General features: G+C 37.9%; 1 long non-coding RNA gene across 1 annotated transcript; it reads right to left on the minus strand.

The window, feature by feature from the left end:
• Positions 1 to 4,308: 4,308 nt before the first annotated feature.
• Positions 4,309 to 25,281, minus strand: LOC142078187 (uncharacterized). The gene is made up of 3 exons (XR_012672151.1): positions 25,076 to 25,281; positions 11,456 to 11,552; positions 4,309 to 4,385 (listed from the first exon to the last, which is right to left on the minus strand). It is a non-coding gene; the product is annotated as an uncharacterized LOC142078187 (long non-coding RNA).
• Between the last annotated feature and the right edge of the window lie 1,243 nt (positions 25,282 to 26,524).

Genomic DNA, 26,524 nt, shown 5'->3' on the forward strand with positions numbered 1-26,524 from the left:
AAATGAAAATGAAAAGTGTGGGGGAACTGGCAGAAGGGAAGAGAAGGATGTAAAAGTAAGGAGAAGAAAATGAGAAAATGCAGAGCAAATGGAAAGCAGGGAAGAGTCAGAAATGAATGAGAATTTTGTTCTTCTCATTTTAAAGGTCATTTCCTCCCTCTAGCTGGCTTCTGTAACAATAGTAATATATACCATCAACACCAATATTTCAGGGGTTATTTTTTAACCTATTGAAAGGATGGGAACATTTTTGGCTGAAAATATTAAAACATTTCAGATAAAAAAACCCCACTGAAAATCATCTATCATCGTGCTCGTTGCAACAGTCTCTCTCTTTCACTTTCTCACACTTAACATTCAAGACTTCTGTGGCTGAATAGGTCCCTGGATAATAAGTAGGGATGTGTGAGGGATTGTAAAGAAAACTAAAAGTAGGGATAGAGGGGAAAAAAAAGTATGAAGGAAGACAAGGAAGAGGGATGGAAAGGACTGAAAGAGAGAAAATGAATAGAGATAAAAAAGAATAAGAGATAAATGGGAAAGAACTTGGCTTTCACTTGCACTGACTCCTTTGTACAAATCTGACAGTGAAAAGTTACTCTTATTCTTTTTTACCTCTATTCCAATAAATCTAAATTGCAGATAGACCTTTCTGATTCAGACCTACAAGGAAAGAGAGGGAAGAAAAAATAGTGTTAGAAAAAAGGAAGCAGGAGAAAAAGAGAACTAGGGCTAAAATAAGGAAAAAATATCTGGAAAAGTTCTTACGAACTTCAGGCTTTTCCCTTTCAGTTGTTACAGCTTTTAATAGTTTTCTAGATTTCCAAGTGATTCAATAAACATTTTGAAAATTTTCCCCCAAACTGAGCTATTGAAAAATTTCATTGATGTTGCTAGTTTTCAGTCATTTGTACCTTAAATATAAAAATGAAAATGTAATTGAAGGGGAGGGAGTATGATTTAAATAAGTATCAAGTTTTAGAAAACAGAAGAGGAAGGAGAATAGTGAAAAGCAAATGACATTGTTACATTGGAAAGACCCTAAGTAATAGTAATAATAACACTACTACTACTACTAACGATGACAACCAATAGCTCAATTCAACATTTTAAAAAGAGGATGACAGCTTATGACAAAATCAAAAGCTTACAGTTCACTACGGGAAAAATCATCTGAGTGCTTTTTATAGAAAATATGAGAAATAGGGCAGAAATTAAATTTAAAAATTATGTTACAGTGAAAGCTATCAAAAGAACTGCATATCTGGCTGAAATGAAGACAATATTTTGGATCCAAATAAACATTTTGTTTGAACCCAAATGAAATATTTTATTTCACTTTGATGTCCTTTTTTTACTTGCAAAATAGTTCTGATGTAAATTTAGATCAATTTTTAAGCAGAATAGCATTTTAAAAAGTTTTTAAAATGTCAAAATAATCCACTTAGAGTGTTTTGCAACTCTTTTCTGGGGTTATTTTTTCCTCATGTTGAATCAGCTCCATAAATTTGACACTATTTACAGATAGTTACAGACGCTCTCGTTCTGCATTTCCTGGCTTGTAAAACAGACGACCTTTTCTGACAGGCACTGTGTACAAAGTCAGAGATTTCTTTTAGATTTCATTTTGTAGCCTTTTATTTCTTTTATTTTTCGTCATCTTTATTCAGCAATCTACTGGAAGCATCTGGAAGCCCAAAAGCTTTCCAGATTTGACCTTTTTGTTCAAGAGGCCTCCCAAACCCCAGCGCTTTCTCCTCTGAGCAGCCTAACGTAGGCTGAGTGTGGCAGCACATCCTGATCTCTGAGGAGATCAGCACCCTCTGCTCCAAGGATGTCCACATGGTCTGCTGCCCCGACTGGATGTTAGCTGGATCTGAAATGGCTCTGACAAAGGTTTATTTGATCTGGCTGAGGGCATCACTAATCTTCGTTTCTCAGATTCGCTTTTGGAAGTGGCCAGACCACATCTGCTCCATGCAGCGCCAAAGATAGCTTGCAGCTGCCTGCGGAGGATCAGGTGAACATACTTAACCCCTCCTCTGGTGAATGAGGGTGAGGGAGCAGGTACCATTAGTAAACAAGATTTTATTTTACTTCTTAGGCAGAGAAAAACATCCTCTGAACAGGCATAAACAGCAGATGTGGTGATCGTGAGTGCCTTGGGATCCAGAGAGATATTCTGCCTTACTAGAAGCCTCTGCTTCTCCGGGAGCTGGCTCTGCTCCACTGGTTGTATCCCCGTCCAACTGATATAACCGATAAACTGTATTGATATAATTCCCTCTGCTCTTTGTCAGTAGATATCAAAGCTGTTAACAGTATCAGTATCCTTATTTTAAGTTCACGGGGACAGAGCCTCCGAGAGGGAAAGTGACTTGCCGATACTATTTTGGCAGAACTGGAAACTGAGCTTGTGAGTCCCATTATGGTGCCCTAAGCACCAGTTAGCCTTTTTAGCTCTGCCACAGACCATTGTGGTGTTATTATTGCCACACTCAGTTATGGTCTTAGAAAGAATATTTTGTGACCTAACAAATGGTTTGAATGCATCTATGAGTTTTCAAGTTTCAGGGCAATAGCTGCTTTAAAATGAAGACCATATTTCAGGTTTTTAAGCAGGATAGGCTCAAGTTTGAACTCCTACCAGCTTTATGCCAACTTGCATTGACTTTTGTAAAGTAACTCATGATTTACTATGGAGAGAATGGGAACAGGATCAAACCTACTGGGTGAATGGTTTTTAAATTTCTTGTTTTCCCTTCCTTGTCTTTCAGTTCTTATTTTGTTAACCTCATGTTTTAAAGTAACTGTAGTTATATTTTCTGAAATCCACTATGGGACATATTCTACTCTGAATGTATACACATAGCTTTTCCTAATACTAGTGGAAGTCATGAACATGTACTGAATAATACAATGCAGTGTGCATAAATCCTGTGGGGAATCCAAGTCCTGACTACAAGAAAAAGAAATCGCAGTATTTCAAAATGCCAATTGTAACATTGCAATGTGTTCCAGGCACATGTTTGCCAATAATGAATGGAGGGGTGCAGATACAATATTGGAACTGTCTCCTGCAGAGTGGTATCATATATAATCATATTGTCAGCTTGCTTGATTATGTTCAGGATTGCAACCAGCTCACTCAAAAACAGAAGAGAATTTCTTATGTCCCCCAAATTTAATTTTGATGAGAGATGTATGGAAGAATTTAACCAGTGATTACAGCAAGGGAACAAAAGCTCCTGTATCTATATTTGCATAATAAACACCTTTGTGAATTCCTTTTAGAAAGATAATCGCACATTCAGATGTATTTACTCCCTTAACTTAGGAAAAAACCTTTACAGTGTTAAATCTTTATTCTATCATTTTAATTCATTGCCACAGTGTTTCATTTAATGTACAGAAGCAGTCCATATTACTAATTATCTTAATTTTGTAAAATCCACGATCACAATTCAATCATTAATCAATATATCAGAACCTCACGCCATTAGCTGTTGTTTGTAACAGGGCATCTCAATTGATTAGGCTGTAGATTTTTTATGGGTCTTGTTTTATAAATTGAACCTAGTCAAGTAAACATAACATTTGGTAATAGTCTTCATAGCAACTGTCAAAATGACTTATTGTTTTTCCAGTCCTGCATTCCTTCAGAATTAATAATACCTTTGTGCCCTTTATAACACTTATTATTAAAGCTATAAAAGTTCTCTATGTTTAATGAGTGGATGTTTCATTATATGTATAGTTTGCTTGACAGACTGAATTTTTTTCTAATCTGTTTCTCTTTTCCTCTTGATTGAAGGATTGTAAATATGCAATTAGCAGCTGGAGTAGAAGTAAAAGCAGAAAATGTCAACTGTCAAGTAGCTCTATTGAAAGACACATGATGCTTCAAGCTAAGACAGAAAGACAAAAGCATCTACCAACAAGGATGAAGGTTTCAAAATCTCTGTTTAAACATTCCATTAATCTCTTCCATGAAATAAATATAGTCAATACATCCAGGAATGAGGAATCCACTCTCAAAACTGCAGTTTACTTTTGTAATGAAGCTCTGTGTGGTAACGCTATACTCCACTGCCAGTAGACATTCTGGATCCCACCTCTGTTATAATTCATAACATATAGCCGTTTATGTAACATATGGCTGGCCATATCACAGTAACATTATTGATTTCCCAAGAATATACATGCGAAAAGAGTGCAATGTATAACTGTACTCTAGAGTATATTTCTCTTCTAGACCTAAACTTCTAGTCCTGCTTCCAAACAGTAGATTTCTTTTAAGTCCTCTGTACGAAAACCTGGATATGCTTTGGCTCTCATATGCAATGGCTGACTACACTGTAGTCCAGTACTGTGGGAGAGGAATGCTGAAAGGAAACAAGAGGGACATATAGAGATATTTATTTTCATTGACAAGCCAAGAAAAACTGTTTGCTGCAACATCTTATATTTTAAAGTCCTATAAAAGCTCTAAATAATTACAGGAGACTGAATTCTCTAGACGCTCCTGGTTATCCATATCAGTAGGAGAGGTTCATTGTGAGACACAATGAACAGAATAAGGCTGGTTTTAACCTACAAAATTAAAGACTTTGCCAAGCCAAGCTATGCAGAGGAATGAACTCTTGCCTGGACAGCTGCCCTGTTAGACTGTGATATTAGCTCAGGATTAACCTTCATGCGTTTTCTCAGAAGCAGCTACCATTGAGTTCCTCAGGGTTTAATGTTGTGAAACAAATGGTTGTTTAATGTGTGGCTAAATAATAAAGGGTTGTGGGAATAATCTGCCTACCAACAATTACAAAAGGTTTTGGTGGCTTTCTGGCCAAGAGACTAGTGACTCAATCCCTTTCCCCATCTTCTTCATTTATTTTCTTATAACTCTTAAGAAAGTAAATAAGTGTTTCTATTATCTCACATAACAGATTTCCACATTCTACTGTTCATACATATTCAAGTTTATTCCAAGTTTTCACAGTTCTTAACATTTTAGTTTTGCCTGCCATATACTACTAGCTAACATGTCTGTTATGCTTTAGGTATATGATCTAAAAATGGCATGTATATTCCGTCATCCAAGAGGATGACACCTAGAGAAATATCTCAAAAAGCATCTGTACAATGTTAGACAGCTCTGGTATTGATCAAAACAGAAATGGGTCCACTGATGGTGTCCCCATTATGTTAAAAACAAAATTTATTCCTGGAAATCCCACTGATGACTCTCTAGTGATTCAGCTGTTTTGCAAGGGTAGGACAGATGAAACTGCTGAGCAGTCTCATGTGCCACAGTCTCCTGTGGGATGGGGCTCCAGCCTCCCTGAGGCATGTCTGCACGAAGCAGAAGCACGCTGCCACAGGTCTGTGCGCCAGCTCTGCTCTGCTCTGCTCCCAGGGTGCTTCACTAGCTTGATCACAGCTTCTCACAGAGCTCCATGGTCATAAATGTGTTGGCTTATGGTCTACTTCTTTTGGAGCATGTCATAGCTGACACAATAGAGGATGGACTTTACAAAAGGATTTTTTAAAAAAAGGAAAACCCAGAGCAATTAAGTTTCATGACCTATGTAAAATTCAAAATACCTGTCAGAAAGTGTCTTACTTTTCTCAGTACTTATTTCCCTCATATTACTCAAACTCTGAGTAGCAGGAATCTAGTTTGTTGTACTAGTTACCACTAATCAAAACACAGTCTTATGGTTAATTATATGACACAATGTAAAGAAATAAAATGGGACAGAATTGTAGTCCCAATTATTCAGGGGCTCCAAATTATTCAGGGAAAACCATTAGAAGACAACCAAGCAGGAACATGTGGTCAGGGGCCGGCGAGGGCCGGCCAGGAGCAGGAGCCAGGCGCCGGCAACCGAGTGCCATGACAAGGCTGGCCAAGGCAGTGGCCTCACCGACAGGAACACCGTCCCGCCGCCCTGAGCAGGGCAGGTCTGGGGATGGCAGCCAGGGTCCCCTCAGTAGAGACTGGCAGTCACAGCTAGGGCCAGGGTAATCCTGCTTCCTTCACCACGTGGCCATTGAACCAGAAAGAGGAAAGACCGCTGGCTCCACATCTTGCGTGAGCTAACCCGAAGTTGACCTAGTTTATATTGAACAGAAGGATTAACAAAGTCAGGCCTATAAAGGCAGTTCTAGGTTTCAGCAGGGAAAAATTTGCAAATTAGTCAACAAACTCTGCTGGACTGAGTCGTCCAGGAATTTGTATGCAGACAGAGTGCGATATTTCTTTAGGACAAGGTGTTAAATTATCAGGGTTTGTACCCAAGCGATGGGAGAAACGGGAGGTATTACACAGCTATTTTGGTAAATGATCTCCTGGGAAAATTATTAGTAATAAGGAGAAATTGTGCAAGAAACGAAAAAGGCCTGAAGCAAAGGTCAAACCAGAGTTCAAAAAATATAGGCCTTTAGCGAGAAATCCCACAAGTTAAGCTGACTTACTTTCCAAACAAATAGCAAAAAGTTCTGTATACGTATCGTTAAAATTCCCAAAGAAAAAAGCCGAAGGACCACTACTTTGCAAGGTGGGCTAGACATTAAAGAAGATCTAACTATACCCTGAAAACTAACTGAATAGCTCAAACTGGTCCTCAGTAAGAATGATACCATTTACTATAAGGATATACTTACTGATAGCTTACTGAGCTGTCACAATTTCAACAATCTGGAAATGACACTAATTTCTGTGCTTCAAGATGTAAGTCTATTATTAGTTATTAAAGATTAGGAAGAAATCCAGCGCTAATAGGTAGATTACTCCCCATTTGCTTCTTGTATTTGCTGCTTGTTACGAAGTGTCAGACACTGGCCCTTCTTACAGCCCAAACCAGATATACTTCAAATTAGTGCAGCAAATTCCATATATCACTTAATTACTTTGTTTAGCATTACTTAAACAGACCTGTTAAGCATGCAAGTAAAACATTATCCTGTCTGAGAGGCAGTAGCAAATTTGACATACTTTATAGACAGATGGGGGTTTATTCGTGTGCAGAATTATTATCTTTGTGGTCCAGGGCTTTTATTTTTAAAGGAAGATTTCTGTTCCTGAATGGAAGACTGGATTGGAAAGTTACTCCACTTTCCACAGTTCATATTACCTGTTTCCTTAAAGAAAAAAGAAAAGTTTGCAGAGGAATCCAAGTCCCACCAAATTCTCTGAAGATCGTATTCTCCATCAATCAGTCTCTTGCATATAACACATGACTTTGACAAGCTATTTTGGGATTGTTTCTAGGATCTCGTTTTAAAACACAAGTGAACAAATAGGGAAGTGGGCCAAAAAGAACAAGAAATAGTCTAAAATTTTACCAGAGAGGATAATATTTTGTTTTTCAATGTGGTTTTTCTTCTCAGGATCCCAGGGAAGGGGCATCGCCAGCTGAGCATCTGAGTGGACATCAGAGTCCCAGCTCTGTACGTGACCGCCGTGCCCAGGCTGGGCAGGCTGGGCAGTGGATCCTTCCTTCTGCAGAGCACCGTCACCTCCAGCCCTGCTCCCCCTGTGTTAGTCAGACATTTGCACCTTGTCTCTCCTTCTCTCTTTCTGCCAGAATACAGACAAGCAGGGAAGAACTGGTAAGGAAAATGGTTCAGAAGAAAAGAAATAATTTCCACGCCACAGAGAATTTGGTCAAGAATTGAAGGATTTCAAGGTCAGATTTCAAAATTCTGAAGTCATCCTCCAGAAGAGGAGATATTGGATTTGGCCAAAAGATTAGATTTTTTTTTTTTTATAAAAGAACACCTAATTTTTTGATCTACTGAATTTGTGGATTGCTCCATTTTATCAGTACAATGTAGGGACAGGAGGTAATCCTTGTCTCCACCTCAGATAAAACATTTATGCAAAAATTCCTTCTAGATGGATTTCCTCTCCATTTTTTTGCCTTTTCATCTCCATTCCTTTCCCCCCTTTTTCCTCCCAGAAGATGGAGCCAGCTTTGCCCACCTAATCAATCACATTTGAATGAGTAATTTTAAGGGCATTTAAAACTCTGTTAGATAATCTTGCTTAAACCAGGGGAAACAAATGTACAGGACTGGAAGAAGGACCTAATTGAAACTAGAAAAGGAAAACACTGTGATTATAGGATTCCAAAATGCCTGACTACCAAAGATATGAACGTGAAACAAAATGTCCTTTGTTTGACTCTCCATTGAGTGTTACCGCCAACATTGCCAAAACTGCCATTATTATTCATAAACACAATTCTCCAGAACACCATATAACTGTCATACAAGCAATACGGATTGTATTGTGTCACAAGCAATTTTCTTTTTCTATAACAGCTTGGCACAACCTTTCTTTGTCCCTGGCACTGATGCCCATTTTCCTACAAATATATGTGGAGAAAAAACAAAGCCAACACCTGTAGCCACTCATAGGCTGAGCTTTCACAGCTGCAACACCCACGTGCCAACCTCCAGAAAAGGTCTTTCCCAGGAGTGGCTGTGAGTTTGGGACTGACTGGTTCCCAACTGCCTCCTTTGTTGTTGTTTAACCCAGTGCTCACGAGACACCACCATCAAAGGCAAAAGCTACTCATGTATTGATAACCTTAGTACTCGACTATCCAAATTCATCAAGCTGTGTACTTTGTGAGGGGGAGAGAGGAAAGTCATTATTTAACTATTTTAAAATGACTTAAATCAATTCCTGCCCACCTTTCTGAAAAGACTTCAAAAGCTTTAGGAAATGGATGACAGTCAGTGACAAGACCAAAACCATATGAATCTTCTGTCTGACACTTACTGAAGTGTTGACAGCCCAAGCCAGATGAAGTTGTATTATATTTAATGCAGATGTGTCTTTCACTTTAAAAGAAACAGCTGCTTTTAATTTAAATTTAATTTACAATGGAGACAGAGATTATCAAATGCCATTCCCCATTCACATCCAGCCCCCATAGGAACCAGCATTAGATAGAACCCATGTGAGGTGATATTCTTTACTAATGCTGGCTACATATGGGGGAATGTAAGGAAAAGTGAGAATGGTAGACAAGGAATCAGGACACAGTGGCAACATGTTATATTTGAAACTAAACTTTCATAGGATGATAATCAAAGACTATGCAAGCTCATAGAGCCTAAGATCAAAGGTCGATCTAGCCTAGTATTACGCCTCTAGTAGAGGGCCAGATGCTATGAAATGACTGTGAAAATCAGAGCTTGTGGGGAGGGATCATTCCCCTTCCCAGTTTGCAAGACTTATGATTTATGGTCTTCTTGAGCCAAAGAACCATCCAGGCCATCGCGTTTAATCCTGTCATTAACTGATGGTAGAAATACTATAGGATTTGTTATATGAGTTGATCTATGATAAAGCACTCAGATCTACGGTCCACAATTTTAAGCTTTCTTTGAATCTCAAAGTTTTTCCCTGTGACCTGTAACTCTAGGGCTTTCCACAAAGAGCTGTTAAAAATAAGGCAATAAGAGCAACAGCTACAGGTCATTACCCTGTACATTACCCTACAAAAGTAGCTGATTTCTACTCTGTCATATTGTTGTCTTTTCGCTGAGTATTGTTTACTTAGATTACAAATGTTTAGCACCAAAGACATTTTATTTTCTGTTATATCCCCAACCCACTTCTGTTAATACAAACAAAATAATAAACAAAAAGAACAAGGAGCCCAAATTCCACTCCAGTTCTTTGTTCACAGATTAAAAAGAGATCAGTTAAAAACCATGACTGATCTCTCTGATATAGCAAAGCAGAGATATCTGGATCCAGGGTTTTAGTTCTAAATCGTTTCATCTGCTTTCTTTTTTCCATGTTTCAGCATGCAGTCTCATTCTGATTTATATTTACACACTGGAAAATAATATAATTAAATGCTTGTTGAAGTAACACTTGATATTTACAGAGCATGTTTTACCAAGGCAGTCTTGAAAATATGCCACAAACTTTTTTGATTGATGATGTATGCTAAATTAATGAAACTTTGCTCATCTGAGTAAATAAAGGAGTAATGCTGATTTTTTTGAAATAATGGGTGTTGTGAGTGAAAATATATACAGTCCATCAAAAAGAAAAACAAAACCATTTGGTTTTGCCATTAATAGAATGCAGATATTGTAGTAAAATGAATGAAACTGAATAAATTCACTCACTCCTTCTTACTAATGAACACTGAAAAAAAATGAACATAAAGTTACACAAATAATTGAACCATAAACACTTTGCTTTATGACAAAATTCCATGAATGTAGGAAAAATATTTTGGTTTTAATCTTTGCTGTTCCTGTGTTCATCTTGTGTGGTAAAACTGATGATAAAAGGAGCAGTACTACTGAGAGTATGGAAAAATATTTTCAGTTCACTGCTAACAAGAGTGATGAAAGTAGAATTGTCAATGAAGACTTTAAGCTTAAAGGTTTCAGAGAAGCCTAATAGTCTTTGGCCTATGCAGCTAATTTCTGTTGAATTTCAGTGGAAGCTGTGCACTATTTAAAGTCATTCACAGTTTTGCATTGGCAAAATATTTTATTTTTTGCTGATAGAAACTTGTTCTACTGTTAAAATGATGATGCTTCTGAATGCAAATCTTTGAGTAGAGAAGTTAACTTTTATATTTGCCTCAAAACCTGTGTTTTCTCAGAGAAATTATTACATTTTACCTTGGAACAAACCTAGAAAATATGCGCCAAAACCTTTAGAAACTGTATATAAGTATTTGCAGAATAAAAAGAAGTTATTGTCATAGTAACTTGGGCCCCAGATTTGCAGATCTACTTATACTGATATAACCCAAAGACACTCCATTCTCTGCCAGGTAATCCATGACATTGGTGAAATGCAAAATCAGAATTTAGCCCAAGGACCTTGAATTCATTTTTAATCCTGAATCAACCTTTAAAAATCTCATGCAGAGGAGGAGAAGTATACCTCAACAGAAGTTACATTTTACATTTCATGCAAACTTGCTTTAAACAAATCAGAACAAGTCATGTGTCTGTTGAATAAGTTATTTTAAATTTTGGTATATCTTAAGACTGACTAATATGCAGGGGAGACGTTTTGGCACTTTGGTGAAAGTTTATTCGTTATATAAGATGAGCAGCATTCAAGTGCAGAATACTCTATTCATGTATTATACTCCCAAACCCAGGAAGTAGTTGCTGATAATGATACTAGATGAGGCTTTATCAGCCTCATTTTATAATGGTTCTTCATTCATAAACAATGGCCACAGATTGAACAACAATGAAAGCTGGAGGACAAGAAAATATTGCTGAATCCTCAAATTCTCTAATAGTTGGAAGGAGAAAAAATTGAAAAAGTGGTTCTGCCTTGACAGCACTAGAATAATTTCTTTTGAAAAGAGCAAACCCCTTCAGAAATAATAAAAACAAACCCACAAACAAAGCACAGGTTCTTTGTGACCTGATTATGAAACAACCCTGTACTTACCTGCACTTCAGCTTTCACAGAGATAAGAGTTTCAACCTTCACGGACTGACAGAGACTGATAGTCCAGAAAGGAGCCTGAACAAGTTGTTCACAGAATCTGGAATGCAGCGAGTTTAACATTAATAAAATGAAATCTTTTTCACTGAATATACAATTGGCCCCTTGAACTCATTGTTGCATATATTTTAGCAAGGCTTGCTAACACCCACGTAAGGCTGAGCGTGTAACAACCTTATAGGAGTACTCAGCTACCAGAGCCAAGATTTAAAAACACAAAGTTATCCAAACCCTCAATCATTCATTGAGGATTAATTAAGAATCTCTCCTTGCAACCTAATTATTTCCCAACAATTTAGTTCAGGATTTCATGTGTTTATTTATGAATCAGCTGAAGGATTTGATATGGTTACTGCTGGAAATAGGAAATTGAATAGATAGATAGATGGGCTAGTGATATGTTTCTATGTGGCAGTCCCTGTATTCCTGGGTTCTTGTTTCATATCTGAGCAGCATTCACGACGCAGTCAATATAGGCTCTTCACTTGGGTACTTCGAATGACCATCTGGAGCCTCTGTAGACTCAAATCAGATGTCTAGAGATGGGCATTGCACTACGCACTTATGCTAAAACTTTCTGTATTTCATACTCAAGAGGGAAATGGGCATGTATCCTTTTTTTTTTTTTTTTTCCCTGAAGCATTTCATTTCTGAAATGATAACAAAGAAGGCAAAGCTGACTAGTTTCCTGCCTTACTTTCTGGTGAGAAAATTTTGGATCAAGCTGAAAGTGAGACATGAAGTTTAAATTAGACACAGAGACACCAGAGCTAGAAAAATCCAGTAACTACAGTCATGATTTGACTTGATATAATGTGTTTTCAAGTTTACAGCCATGGGTTTTCCACTTCAAAATAATGAGAAAGGAAGTGGATGCAAAGAAATTTGACTGTAGAAAGATTCCGGAAGAGCTACAGTTTGATGGTGTTTTCCCCAGAGAGAGTGCTCATATCATAGTGAAAATATAGAGCAGCAGTCCTCTAAATGTCAGCAAGGCCAGACACTGTTAGAGATTTATACCGAGAGACAAAGCCGTTTTCCATTTAATTCAGAATTGGATTCAAAACCAGCCAATTTAGATCTTTGATTTGAAGTGTTCTTTCAACGTCAAATCCCATTAGAAAATTAGGACCTGATTCTCATTTGTATGAGAATATAAATGAGAATGTACGACATTTGCAAAGGAGAAACTATATCTATGACAACACTAAGGTTTGGGATTTTTTTTTTTTTACTGTTCTAGAGCAATCTGAACTGCACTTCACAGAGATGAGAATCATACCCCTGAAAGGCCTGAAACCTTCAGGAACAGGAGCATAGATATATACTATGGTGCTAAAACAAACTGAGCTGAGAGAGAGAATTAGGCTGTTACCTCAAGCTGTGCTAGAAACAAGTACTAGGTATAAACATGTATCCATGTATCACACTTTTTTTTAAGAAAACTCCTCTCAGATGAGTAAGATCTCCAGTAACAACCATAAGGGAGATCATTTTGTGAAGAACCTCAGCTATATTCCTCCAAAATCTATGGATACAAATTTGGATTGGAGATGGGGTCAAAACCATACAGGAAAAAAATAGTAAGTATTCTTTTTTAGTTCAGCGATAAAATGTGGACAGCTGTGATTTGGCCTAATGTAATGGCATCCAGGCTTGAAGAAACCTTTTGAAGCTAGTACACACAATAGTATGCTTTCTCCATAATAAATGCAACAGACCAGTAAAGTTTTTCAGTGGTACAAACAAGAGGAATCATCAACCTGAAAAGGCCACATGCAAACTGAGTAGATGACTGACCCTTGTTTGAAAGGATTTTCCCATTTTACTAAGAAGAAGGTAGTGGTGGGGGTGAGGGGTGGGATTTAAAAAAGCAGAGCAGAAACACTGCAGAAGAATGCAGATCAATCAACAGGAAGCCTCATAGACACTTGTAACAGAAACCTGAGGAACAGCTAAGAGTGAAAGAGCTTCTGGGCAGAGACTTGTTCAAGAAGAGGCTTGGAATGCGGAAGGAATAAATTGGCTCCCCTTGCTTCATCCCTGCTGTCTGCAGAGAACTTGAACCTGAATAAACAGATGGCACCACAGAAATGCAAGTCCTAACTGAAGTGGAAGCAAATTGCAAACCTCTTACTTCCCTCCCCAGCCCCAGTGGCTATCCTTGAGTTAAAAGGGATGCCAATGATGAAAACAGATAAAGAGAAATTTAAATGTATTAAAAATTTCTGCTCTGCTAGTGCTGTATTAATTGTTTTGGGTGGCATTCATCCCTTTTTGAAATTTTCTCTATCTTTTGGCAGTTAGATAGCTTTTCAGAGGAAGTTTAATCTCCCACTCAAATTATGTCGCACATACGCATGAAGTACAGCAATGGGGAAATGCAAAAAGTATACTGTCTCTGGTAGCTGGTAGTGTGTGTATAATTACTTACAATGAGTAAGCAATTTCCTTTGGGTCAGACATGCAGAAAGCTTCTTACATTAGTGAAGATAAAGGCAGTGATCTTTGTTACTAGTATGAGTAGCAGCTTCTTTTACCTAAAGTAAAAAATAACACCAGCAGTGGAGCACTAAACAGGATTAGATAAAGGAATAAATTCTGTATTAATATTTTTCTAGGGTTTTTGGAGGTGAGAAATGCAACCTTTTTTTTATGTGTGGTTTCTTTTGTCTCTGCTTATGCATTCAGTGAATATAGAGTTTCAGAACTCATCTTTTTATAAGAAGCATCATTTAGTGATTAGACTAAAAGTACTTTGTCAGGACCAGGAGATCTATGATGGGGTACCTCTGCAGAACTGGGCTTTGTGATTTGCTTCTTGTCTATTGCAGGTCAAACTGTAATCATAAATCTGAGGCCTCCCAAACACCCAGAAAACTGTTCTGAGGATTGAAATCACTATCAGAGGAAGCCGTCTCTATCTAACAGCCAAATTCATCCCTGTTGTAACTTGGTTGGAGTCACTCGGTCGCAGCTGATTGTTTATATGAAGAAGATAGTGTAGCTGAATGAGATTTAAGGGCATATAGAACAGTTGAAGAAGCTGAATATGAGAAGATCTTTTTTTTCTGGATGATAATTTCTCCTCAAGAAAAAAAACCAAAAGTGTTATATGACTATATACCCAAGTCAATACTGTCTAGTACTTTACTTCATTTCAACACAAAATTAAATTTATTGGCTAAAAGGAAAGTATTACAAAGCAAACTGTTATTCTGTGTGTCTGATGCTGCCCCTAGCCTTCTCGCTTGTCATGCCTCCATCTATCTTTTTAGAGCTCATAGTCATCAAAAGAACATGCTGAAAGGCGGTGAACTGTTTTGCGGGTTATAGCAAAACTGGCTTATTAGGAGTTATTATTTTCTATACTGAAAACAAACCCCAATGTTTTTTAGTCCTCAGAGGATCTAATTGATGTCTTCACAAATTGTGTTACAGGGGGAAATTCTACCTCATCGAGGCCTAGGGGAAACTCCAAAGAATCCGATGGGATCATGATTTCGTGTGTCATGGCTATCCTAATGCTCTCTGCACTATACAAAACCAGGCTGGTTTTTAGCGTAAGGCTGCCTGAGACTTTGTAACTTCTTGTGCCTCACTTTACCAATGGATCTATACAGAAACAATCATGCTATTGTAAAGAGTATCTTGTGTGTTTGCTGTAGAAGGACGCTGTTCGCTTATTCACTGACGTCTGTGAGTGTGAACAGGACCTGAAATCAGACGATGTGTATGTGAAGTCAGCCAACGTAGAAAGAAGCTCATAATATATAACTGTTAACAGTGTGGTAGCAAATGTTCTATGCTTATAACTTTTTTAAGTGTGCCAAGCAAACTCCTCTATAGCAATGCAGTACTATATGGCTGCTACACCTCAACAATGTTCTGCTTTGAATAAGGACAGATCTCAAGAATAGGTGAAATTGCAGGCAGGGGAAAACAATTTACACTGGTATGAAGCAATATTCCATTTTGCCACAGCAAGTACTATGCACTTCTTGCTAACAGGAAGTATGTTAAGAGAAAGATGAACAATAAAAATGCTTCTAATGCATTTATTATTGTAAACATACATGCATTATATTCAAACACTCAGTATAACTTACTTACTGCCACAGGCCAATTAGATCATCTCCAATCACATGTGGAAAGAGCTCAAGCTAATGTAATTTGCCCAAGAATGCTCCATTTATTTCTGGGTTTCTGATGTTTTTATACCATTACAAAATGATCACTAAACATGCCCTCCAGTATGGAGCCTCTGTGCACTCAGAAATGCAAGTTCAGAGGACCATCCTTCTAGCAAAACAGTGATAACTGACTGTACTTCTAAATTATGTTGCTTAATGGTCAATAGACATCTGATGCTAAATAGGGAATGCTTGGCTTTACCTGCAAAGACTGTTACTGCCATTCAATTGCAAGTAAAGTCAACTGCTTACTGTTTATCAGAGGAAGAAAAAAATGCCACAACAGCCCTAATTTTCTTAGTTCTGTGGTTCTTGACCTGTGGCAACATTGATCTTCTTTGTAGTGGATTGGGTGACTCAGGAATTTTAGTTCTCAGGATCTTCTATTTCTAAGTTATTTGTTATGCGTTTAAACTCCAAACTGTATGACAAATAATCTCAGGCTATAGTAGTGTAAAACTTTGTGCAAAAAAAGAGAAAACCAGAAAACAGTGCATGAAGAAAAGTCTGCAGCAATATTTGGTGTCTTTGCTTATTTTGTTACAAGAAGGGTTGGCTCCATAGTGAAAATGGCAATAGAGAAGACATTGGTGCCATTTTACTATACTGTCCTTAAATGCATGGATATTTTATAGTTGAAAATTTTGTTATACTTTATGAAAAATCTAGACAGTGCTCACAATTTGACAGACTCATCTAATTCATGGGCAAGGGGTACACATCACTGTGTAACAAGTTGAAGGCTTGGGTCTTATGACAGGAAACATTTTGTTTCTTCATGTTTCAGATGGGTTACATTAGCTCTTTATTTCTATCTAGGGGCATCAAAGTTTATCATATGGATCAAGTTAGCCCTAATAGTCTGCTTTTCCTCCTTGTCATCTTCACTAGTGGCATTTAGTCAGTATACTCGCACAGTCTGAACCACTAAGTTAAAGTTGGGTTCTGTTTTTTCCTTTCCACTGTATTTCTCTTAACTTAATGCATGTAATACCTTGTATTTCACTGTCATTGGGGAGTGTCATAAACATCTAGGAGACTCCTACACAAGTTTGTCTAAATATTTTCTCGGTAAAACCAAGACTGGGACTGTATCCATCAAAACCCAGCAATATTCACTGCCATGTGAGCCTCATTCAGGCAGTGTTCTGCAGCTGTAGTTATAACTGCATTAAATGTCTTCAATAAAACTGTACTTTTCCCTGGAGTGATTGAAGTAAAACATAATATTTTAGTTATATACTGTATCTCACATGAAATGTAATGATCTGAACTTACAGTACGTTAAAACCCTTCGTCACAGCACAAACTGAACAGTAGGCAAGGTCTAGTGTATGTTACAGGACATTAAAATGAGCATTCAACCAAAAGAAAATCATAAGCTGACTCTGCCATAAATCTTGTGCACCCCTGGTGGCTATTAAAATTCCACCAAAATTCACATGCTAACGATGTGATTCCAATCAATCCAATTTATCAACCTTGCGGGCTGATTAAAGCTATCACACCATTATGATTAACTCATTGCTGCTGGAAGTAGGATTTTGCAAAGTGCAACACGAAGTGGAAGCTTTGGCTTGCTTAACACTGAGAAGTTAATAAGAAACTATAAACTTTAAGAAAAACGTTAGGCCGGTTCATAAAAATCTCTGTGTTCAGTAAGGACTGATCCCTCTTCCTCTACATTTTTAAGCATTTGTCTGCTCAAGCAGCCAAATAATTTATACTGTAACCATTTTCAAACGCCATTCATATATACTCTTTAAAGCTAGGAGTTTCTTATCCATCCCACTCCCAGTTCTTCTGCTTTGGACTTCAGTCTCCTCTTTAACAAAGCAGGGAGGTGTCCATTTACAGACAGGGGGAAACAGCTCCATTAATCACAGAAAAGGATTCTTTATGTAGAAAAAAATCATGCTCCACACTTTTTCCACATAAAGACGTGATATTCATGTGGAAATGGCCTGAATTACTTTTTATGAATAGGGCCCTTGGTGACTAATTCTTTTCTGGGGAGGGTAACAGGCAAATGTTATCCAGATGCATTCCTCTGGAATTATTCCCAGTTTCTGGAAGTGAAAACTACTGTACCTGTAGTACAATACAGGGCAGTCAGTGAAACTTGATATCAGCATAAATAGTGCAACAGTGCTTCCTTCACTTCTCGCTATTGCTATAAAAATCTGATCTGTTGTAAACATCTACCAAATGACCTTCCTTACTGGTATTCAGTAATACTGTACCTTTTCACACACAGATCTGTGTATGGGAGGGGAAAGTAACTCTGGGAGATTGTAATCCACCTCAACCACTGAGTCAAACAAAGCTCTTCCAGCTTTGAAAACTTTCTAACTCTGCCCAACAAAGGGAAAGGTGAGAAAACAAATGTTTACTTATTCTGTTTAAAGTGATTTTTAGGATGGAATCGCTATACCCATCCTGCTTAGGTAAGGTGAGTGCAGTAACTTAGGAGTCCAACGCTACAGATAATCACAATGATACTAACGAAATGCTCCTGCAACATTCTTTTTACAGTTTATTCACTGTGTACTACCTTTCAGACATAAAGGTCAAAATACTTTAAAGAAACAGTAACCAGCGTTATGCTCAAGGCATGGACACGGGGCAAGAGGATGTGAAGTGACTTGCACAAGCCATTCAGCAAACATCTCCAGTGGCAGCGTCAGGGATTAGCAAAGTCAAGCATTAGTAAATCCTTAACAAAGAATTCTAAGTAAAGACCAGCCTCTCAGTTTGTCTCCAGTGAGGAGATAAGTGGCTTCTTGTAACTGCTGGAACAATTTGAAAATACTTCTTCAGAAGTGAGAAAAAACACTGTGGTCATAACGCACTGTCCAGCTGTTTGCCAAATGAAATAAGAAAAATCTCACATTCCTGGTATAACAGAGCCTGGTTTTAACCCTACAAGGTTTATTTGTTCATATGTATTTTGATATTTCTTTATAACTACAAAGCAAGAGGAGGCACTGTGTATGTATTTTATATCCTGTCAGTCCAACGGAGACTATGCTTCAATAGTATGTTTGATGGACTACATGATATACACTGCAATATTATATAAGATACAAAGATGAAGGAAAAGTAGATTCAATATTAGTTACTGATAAAGATGGTAAGATTTTTGCATTGGTTGTTCTCTGAAGCATAATCGAGGCTGGAAACCAACTATGAACATTTCAGTGTCCAGCTGGGAAGACGGTCTGATTTGGATGCCTCATGGGTCATTTCTGACTATTGCGATATTAAGAATTTCTAGACATTTGGAAAAGGATGTTGACTAGTGCCAGTCAGCTACCCAATATCTCTAGATCAAAAAAGGTTGCCACTTAACCTTGAAATATAGGTTAAAAAAGCATTGACAGATTCAAAAAATTATATTAATGAGTGAAGAGACCTGTGCCAATATTCTCTCCTGTGGATTTCTGCAATAAATGATTGGGAAAGTGGACAAAGCAAAAGGCGGTATTACCAATGCAAAGATAATTACCAATGCAAGGAGGTATTACCAATGCAAGGATAAATACCAATTACTAAGGTATTACCAATGCTAGTACTTGAGTATCCGTGCATTATGTTCCTTTTATTTTTTTAACAGAATGCAGCGCTGCGCTGAGAACAGTCCCATTATAGACGATCTGCACCCCTACTGGGAAGTACCATCATACTTCCCTATTTTTTGCACTATGTCAGAATTAATAGGCAATCTGTAGAGTACAGTATTTTGGTGTTGTCTATCATCTCCATTTATATCGCTATCAGGTAGGTATCCACATGACTATTTGAAAGCGTCCAGCTGTATTTATTACTACCTCCAGGCATCCTCTCATGCTTCCACTAAACACACTGATCACCCTCTGCAAGAAATAATACTTTTATCTTTCAATATTATCCAAACTGCAAAGCAGCTTTTAAACATTCACTGTCACATATATATGCTTTCACTAGAGAACTGTCTTCTTGCTCTACTCCCAAGTGTACGTTTTCCTTCACAAAATATAATTAGGTTAAGGCCCATCATTAGTAATATTAATCCTCATATTTCTGTCATATTTAAGGTCCCTACCCATTATAAATAGGAACCTTTGGAAAGCTGGTACCTCTACTTCTTTAACAGTTTATAATTGCTTCCAGTAATTTGTGAGATACTGGATTGCAATTTCTATACATGCATAGTTTTTTGGATTAAGAAACTCTGTAAGGAATTTTTTTCAATTTTTTAAAATGTATCGGTGGCTGTCCTAATTGTAGCCATTAAAAATTCTTGCCTACCTCCATAACTGGTAGAGAGGTATAGACATTTCCAGGGGCTCTTTCATTGCATTTAAGACAGGTATCTAAGATAAATCTTTTTTTCTTGAGATATTGCGCTTTCTCCACTGCTCATAGAAAGAAAATAGGCAACTATCTTATAGTGGAGGCTTACCTTTTAGACTGCTATGATTAGGGGAAACCCACCATTAGGGCCCACCTTTCTCTCTTTCACACTTCTTGGTGAGTCCTATGGAGGAGGAGACACATGTAACTGACTCACAGTCAGAAAATAAGGCATTCAGAAAGCAAGACATTTTAAAACCCTAGGATATGAGTCAACAGTTCCAGAGGAAGCACCGCCATAACTTTCTCACTAGGAAATGTGTAAGAAATGCCGTATTTGTGGTAACGCGATGAGATTGTTTATTGGCACTTCTCTAAGAAAAGCTATGCAACCTTGACTCCTGACTGCATCAGCACTCAACAGCACATAACCGTCAGATCTTTGTAGCAGATCGCCATCCTCTGAACACTGACTGTTCCGAAGCGTACCATCATCTGTCATGGACTATGCATTCTGATTTGCAAAGATACTCTCTCTAACCTCTCTACAGATAGCCATCTACTCAGGCTATGTAATTTAGATAAATATCCAAATATTTGTGATTTGAAAAATAAAACACAGAAAACTATCTTTTCTTCTTTTCTGTCAGGTACTTCTTGACTAGAAATTACCTTCAGATGTTCGTAATTTTAATGTTCTTCTCTAATACAGGAATACCTGTTTCTTGAACAAAAGAGCAGTCCAGGGTAGTGGTCAGAGCTCCTGTGCTATAGTCTGAAAGGATGATTTAAAAGCTTCACATTATATCAGCTTCTCTGGAAGCTAATTGATCTAATGAATTTAACCACAAAGCAATTTATTACACTGGTTCCAAAAGCTTCCTTTAACAAGCCAAAGAGTTGGTCCTCTGTTAATACACAAACTGAAGATGTTTTGCAGGGCCTATGAGAAATAGTTCTTGTATTCAGGCACCATTAAATGGACATATTTTTAGTGCAATATAAAAAGTGGGGATTGATCTACGTATCATATTTTTGTTCACCACAGCAAATAGGTGTTCTATATTTTGCAAGGAGAGTAAGTATAAAGCATTATGGTGGAAATAGTGTATGTACAAAGATGGCTAATCCTGTAAAACACTTAAACAGAGGTGTGGTTTTGCTCATGAAATTCCTGTTTATCATGTGCTTAAGTATTTGCAAAAGTTAGATCTTCAGATAGCAAAGGCTGGATTTTCAGTACTTAACAAATGTGGGAACCCACGCTTGAATGTTTTTTGAAATCTGTGGCCCAGTTCCCACAAATATTGTCTCCTACTATTGGACAAGGCAATAAGGCAGGACTTTTTTCCAAATGTTCTTATTTCCTGGAGTACTGAAGAAAGTCCCAATGCTAAATGCCACACTGGACATCCTGAAGGATGTCACAACTTTTGTAATACCAACAGAAAAAGATTGTAATACCTTGTGCTGACTGGAGGAAAAACTTTCTGCTGATGTTTTCTTCAGTTCTCTTTCTCTTTTACTTTGTTTGTTTGTTTTATTTATTCTGTTTTTTTAGAACTAGAAACCAGTGGACTGGTTTCCCTGATAAGGTGATGCTCTTGCAGCCATAGTCATCTGGGCTGGAGAAAATCAGCTGTCATATATGCTGTGAAATGAAGCAAGGGTTTAAAAAGGCCTTATAAATAGATCCACTCCTCACTAACATTGAAATGGATTCCTCCCCTTCTCTGACTTAATATAACCTGAATTTGACCTGCAGGGCGTATTGCAAGGCTCATCTTTTTTCACTCTATTTGAAAATGGGGGTATAAAATAGCTATTGTAAAAGCAGGGCATTGATCGAGCAGGGAGGGAAGATCAGTGTGTGAAGAGATGCTTCTTAAATTGCTGTATCAGGAGGTATTTTCAGATTACATCAATGGCATTTAGGCCATATGGAGAAGTTACTTTTTCACATTTGCAGGAATCTAAATAAATAAATAACCCTGTTGCATGAGCTACGAGCTACGAGCTATGAGCATTATTTTTTCACGCTGCCTGTTACTAGCCTCTACAATCCTCCTCCTACAGCTGAGACTTCTGGGGTCAGGCAGTGATCCTGGCAGGGAGGGTAAAATGCTCAGTTTGCCAAGGAATATAAATAGGACTAATTTACCAGTATACTGTCCTTGGTTACAACTAAACCTATTTCTCCTTTTTCTTTCTGAGCTGTCAGAGAGCATATCCGTCTACAGCAGTGAGTTTCTCTTCACTGTGTGATGCACACCTCTTATGACTGCTATTTGCATGGCTCTGCCTGTTGAGCGGGTCAGGCAAGGCTCTCACTGTCCACCCTGGAACTGGCAGTGGCATCCCAGCATCATCCCAGTGATACTAGCTTGTAGCATCACCCCTGTTATTTTATTCTTGCAAAATAATCACGGTAAGCTACTAATTAATGAGGGGTTGATGTTGATCGCGTAGTCAGCATGAATCAGGGTGCCATGCACAAGGTTTAGTAATGCCTGGGCCATAAGTCGCTATGGCATATCCCAACAGCAAATTTGGCAGCCCTTTCCCCTCAAAAATGGAGTTGCATTGAACTGAACTATGAATGGTCAGGTGCTGCGTGTGCCAGTAACAGTACTAATGACTCTCATTTCAGTGTTGGTATTAAAGACTCTATTCATGCCCAAAGGAGTGTTATGCAGCTGCTCAGTGCTTTCTTTTAGAACATGCATGTGGGAGGTAGGTTGCATAATGAGACATAGCCCTATATTATGTCCTCATCTGTATGTGGGAGGGTTTGAGCAAGCAGAAGCACATCTAAGTTTAAAAAAGGCCTTGAAGAAACACCTCTTTTGGCTCGTAGAACAGATCACATGATCGTTTCAAGATGTTTCCACAGCACCTCCAGAACAGCAAAACCCTTGATTTTCTTTCTAACAAAATGGAAGAAAGTTGCTTCCTGGAATTCTGTGCCACTGAAGCAGAGGTCTTACTAGCAACACACACTGCTGCTGCTTAACAGTAGCCATTTGTCATCTGGGCTTGTGCTGATAATTGACCAATGATTTTGGTGAGATCAGTACATCTAAGGGAAAAACTGGGCCTAGTTTCTGTAAGAGTGTATCTGCTGGCTGCACATTGTAGAGCTAATCAGATCTCAGTGGGCACCAGAATTGAATTTTTGAATAGAAATAAATTCTTATGGTGGACCAAATGCACAAAAGCTGCTCTTTCATTCCTTGCAGAGTGCCCTTTTGGGTGTCTTGTTCCTAGTGACCTCTTGGGCAATGCCTGTGCCTGAATCCTGCAGTTTCAGTGCATTTGCTCTAACATTAGAGGAAGAAATAGGCCAAAACAATTGATTTTGGTAAACATACTTCCATTGAGTTTAATATGGTGTCTTCTATTTAATTTAGGACCAGATTTGTATCTCATAGTTTCTGAGAGTTTTCCATAGCAATGGTAGGAGCTTTATGTAGTGAAAAGTAAACTTGCAGAATAACTGATGTTTCTGAATGCAAATTTTTATTTCTCTGAAAATTACTATTTTCACCTTTGACAAAAATGAAGCTTTTTCACATTCTGAATCTGATGAACTTTATGACCAAAGTCAAAAAACCACTAAGTGATCTCATTAAAAACGTTCATGTTCAGTACTTTAAGACATGTCTGTTGTTACCTTGCCCCAAGAAGTTTGGGATTCCAGAAGAAGGTGCTTCTCAGAAAGAGGAAGAAAGGGAGAAACTGATGATTTTGAAGAGGTTTCAATGCCTTCTTCATTCCTCTCAGAGCCATTTTAAGCACAGGATTTGGATACAACACAAAACCTGCCACCTTCATGATTTTGGGTGATAATTTTTGATACTTCCCTCTCATTAGTTTCCTCAAGACCATCATGCTGTCTCAAGAAATGCCTTTCCATATGGACTAAACATCTACACCTTCCCTCACACAAAACATTCTGCTATGTGCCCATCTATTGGCAGTGGACACAAAGATATGTTGTGCTTTAAGGTCCCCAGATGAAGGACATGATTCATATCTACAAAATACGGCTTCCAGTGCCAGAGCAGGGCTGTGGGGGCAACACCACATACCTGTGTGCAACTTCAGAGCGAAAGTCTGTGATTGAGGCATCTGGGTACTGTCTGGTAAGTATATAAAAATACTCAGTGGATATATAGCTCTGTTATCTGTTTTTATAACATTTTGTGTCAATTGCTGAATTAGTAAAAATGTAATTTTATATATTTTTTCATGCTGTTAATTTTACATAGAGTTGGCATAGACTAACTAGGTAATTTTAATTATTGCTATTTAATTTCTAACAAGGCTATTTATTCAATATAGATATGTGATTAGTATAAGCTTATTTAAATAACATTGTCTGGTTTCGCAGGCATTCATAAAATTGGAAAATGATCTACATTGAAGAGCACAACCTCTCGGCTGTCACATTATCAATACATCGAGTTCTTTATGAATAATTTTCTATTTATCTCTTCTAGAAGTAATCAGAAAGGAGTCACTTTAAATAAACTTCTCTTCACAGATGATTGATTGATTATAGAAAATGTAATTTCCTATCCTTTCCAAAGATCTAGTTTCATATATAACTAAACATTTAACTATATTGGAAGCAAGCTGATTTTACTTTTCTCATGACAGAAAGGTTAAATCAATGACTTATAGCTGAACATTGAATCTTCTCTTTCTTCAGGTAGAGTTCCCTTTGCAAGGAGTGAGCAGAAAGGAAACCATCTGAATAGGTGGCAATTTCAGTCAAAAATATTTGAATGGAGAAAGCGTGCAAGTATGTGCATGTGTGTGTCTCTACATACAAGGATTCGTCATGACTTTTCTAGCCCAAAGCAATAAAATGTTGCATAACAATATGCATTATTATGCTTAAAATATATGCTTATAAGCATAAAATATGCTTATATTGGACATAACGTTCTCAGCTACCCTGGTGCAACCCATGGAAAACAGTGAGGCAGCAGCTAAGCAAATAAGCAAAGCATGGCCCGTTACTACTTACTCCTTAGGAAGAAAATGTATGGATATTGAGCAGTTTTCAACTTGTAAAACAGGGGAAAGGCACAGAGGTCCCCCTGAGCTGAATGGGCCGACCAGCAGAGGAGGCTCCAGGGGTGAAGCTGGCAGTTCCTCCTTGTCCCTGCTCCCTGAACCATCCCCAGAGCAGGACATGCGGGCCCGGGGAAGCCAGTCGTGGACACCCTGCAGATGGTGGGCTGGACAGCCACTGCAGCCATGGGGACAGCACGTCTTATCTGGGCTTGTCTGGCCTTGTTGTGGTTTTCCTGCTGGGACAGCAGAGATCCTACCCTGCATGCCTTTCACTGACCCATATATAGTGCTCCCTTCTGTTTTTTAAATATTTCTTGGGTTGCTGAGCACTCAAACAATTTACAAATATTATGGTCATATCTTGATCGTTGTCAAACTTCATCTCACAGCCTAAAATGGTTATGACTGCAGGTTTCTATTCACAGAAGTTTTCCTGCCAAAACTGAGTAAATTGTAGCTTGGACCTTTAGAGAAGGGGGCGGATAAGCCATGCCATGTGATGAAATAGCCCTCCTTTGTCATACATAGTTGGTTTCAGTTATGACTCAATATGAAAAGACAGGTTCCTAAGGAAAGTTTCCACATTTTAGTGCCATTCATAAATATTTTAACTTGCTTTTACTTAATGCACGAATGAAAAAACCATAAAGAGGATTTGACCTTAAACCCTTAATTGACAAAGACTAGTTTAAATCCTTTGCAATAGCCGACTAATGCAGTACCATTATGAATCATAAGGAATCTTAGCATGATGCATTCCCATTGTCACTGAACTAGTTAAAGCCAGTGAAGCATGACTAAATTGTTGTGACATTTTCCCAGCCCTACTATTACCTGTCAGATGGGAAAAAATCAAGGCGTCAGGACAAGCTTCCATATTGATGTGCTTGCTGTTGATATTAATTGATGTAAATGGATAAGCTTGTCCATCAACAGTAACAAGCACATCTGCTCATTGTAAAAAAAAATCTTCTTAACCTTCTGTTCTTTTCAGACTCCTTTGATATGAAAAAATACTCAGTTCTATACTCAGTAAATATGATGTCTATTGTGTTTGTTTTTATATTTTTTTCTAATTTGCTGACAAAATGAAATATGAACTATTCTGGTATTTCATGGTTTTGCTCACAATGGATTGAGTTATATAAAGTAGGACATGGACAAATTACAAAAGCCAGAACAAGCAGGATACCTAATAGTCTTATATAACTGCAACCAGTCTGCATCTGCTTTAATCCATCATCTTCCTTACTGTTCTTTAAAAAAAAAAAAATTCTTTTTCTTTCTTTCTTTCTCCTTACTCATTTTAAGTACAAAGAAGTTTTCCATAGGCTAAAAAAGCAAAACTTTTCCTGAGAAGTACTACAAAGACCTATAGCAAAGAATCCTTTGGGTTCTT

This window comes from Calonectris borealis, chromosome 2 (assembly GCF_964195595.1).
Source record: "Calonectris borealis chromosome 2, bCalBor7.hap1.2, whole genome shotgun sequence".
In the NCBI taxonomy this organism is placed as follows: Eukaryota; Metazoa; Chordata; class Aves; order Procellariiformes; family Procellariidae; genus Calonectris; species Calonectris borealis.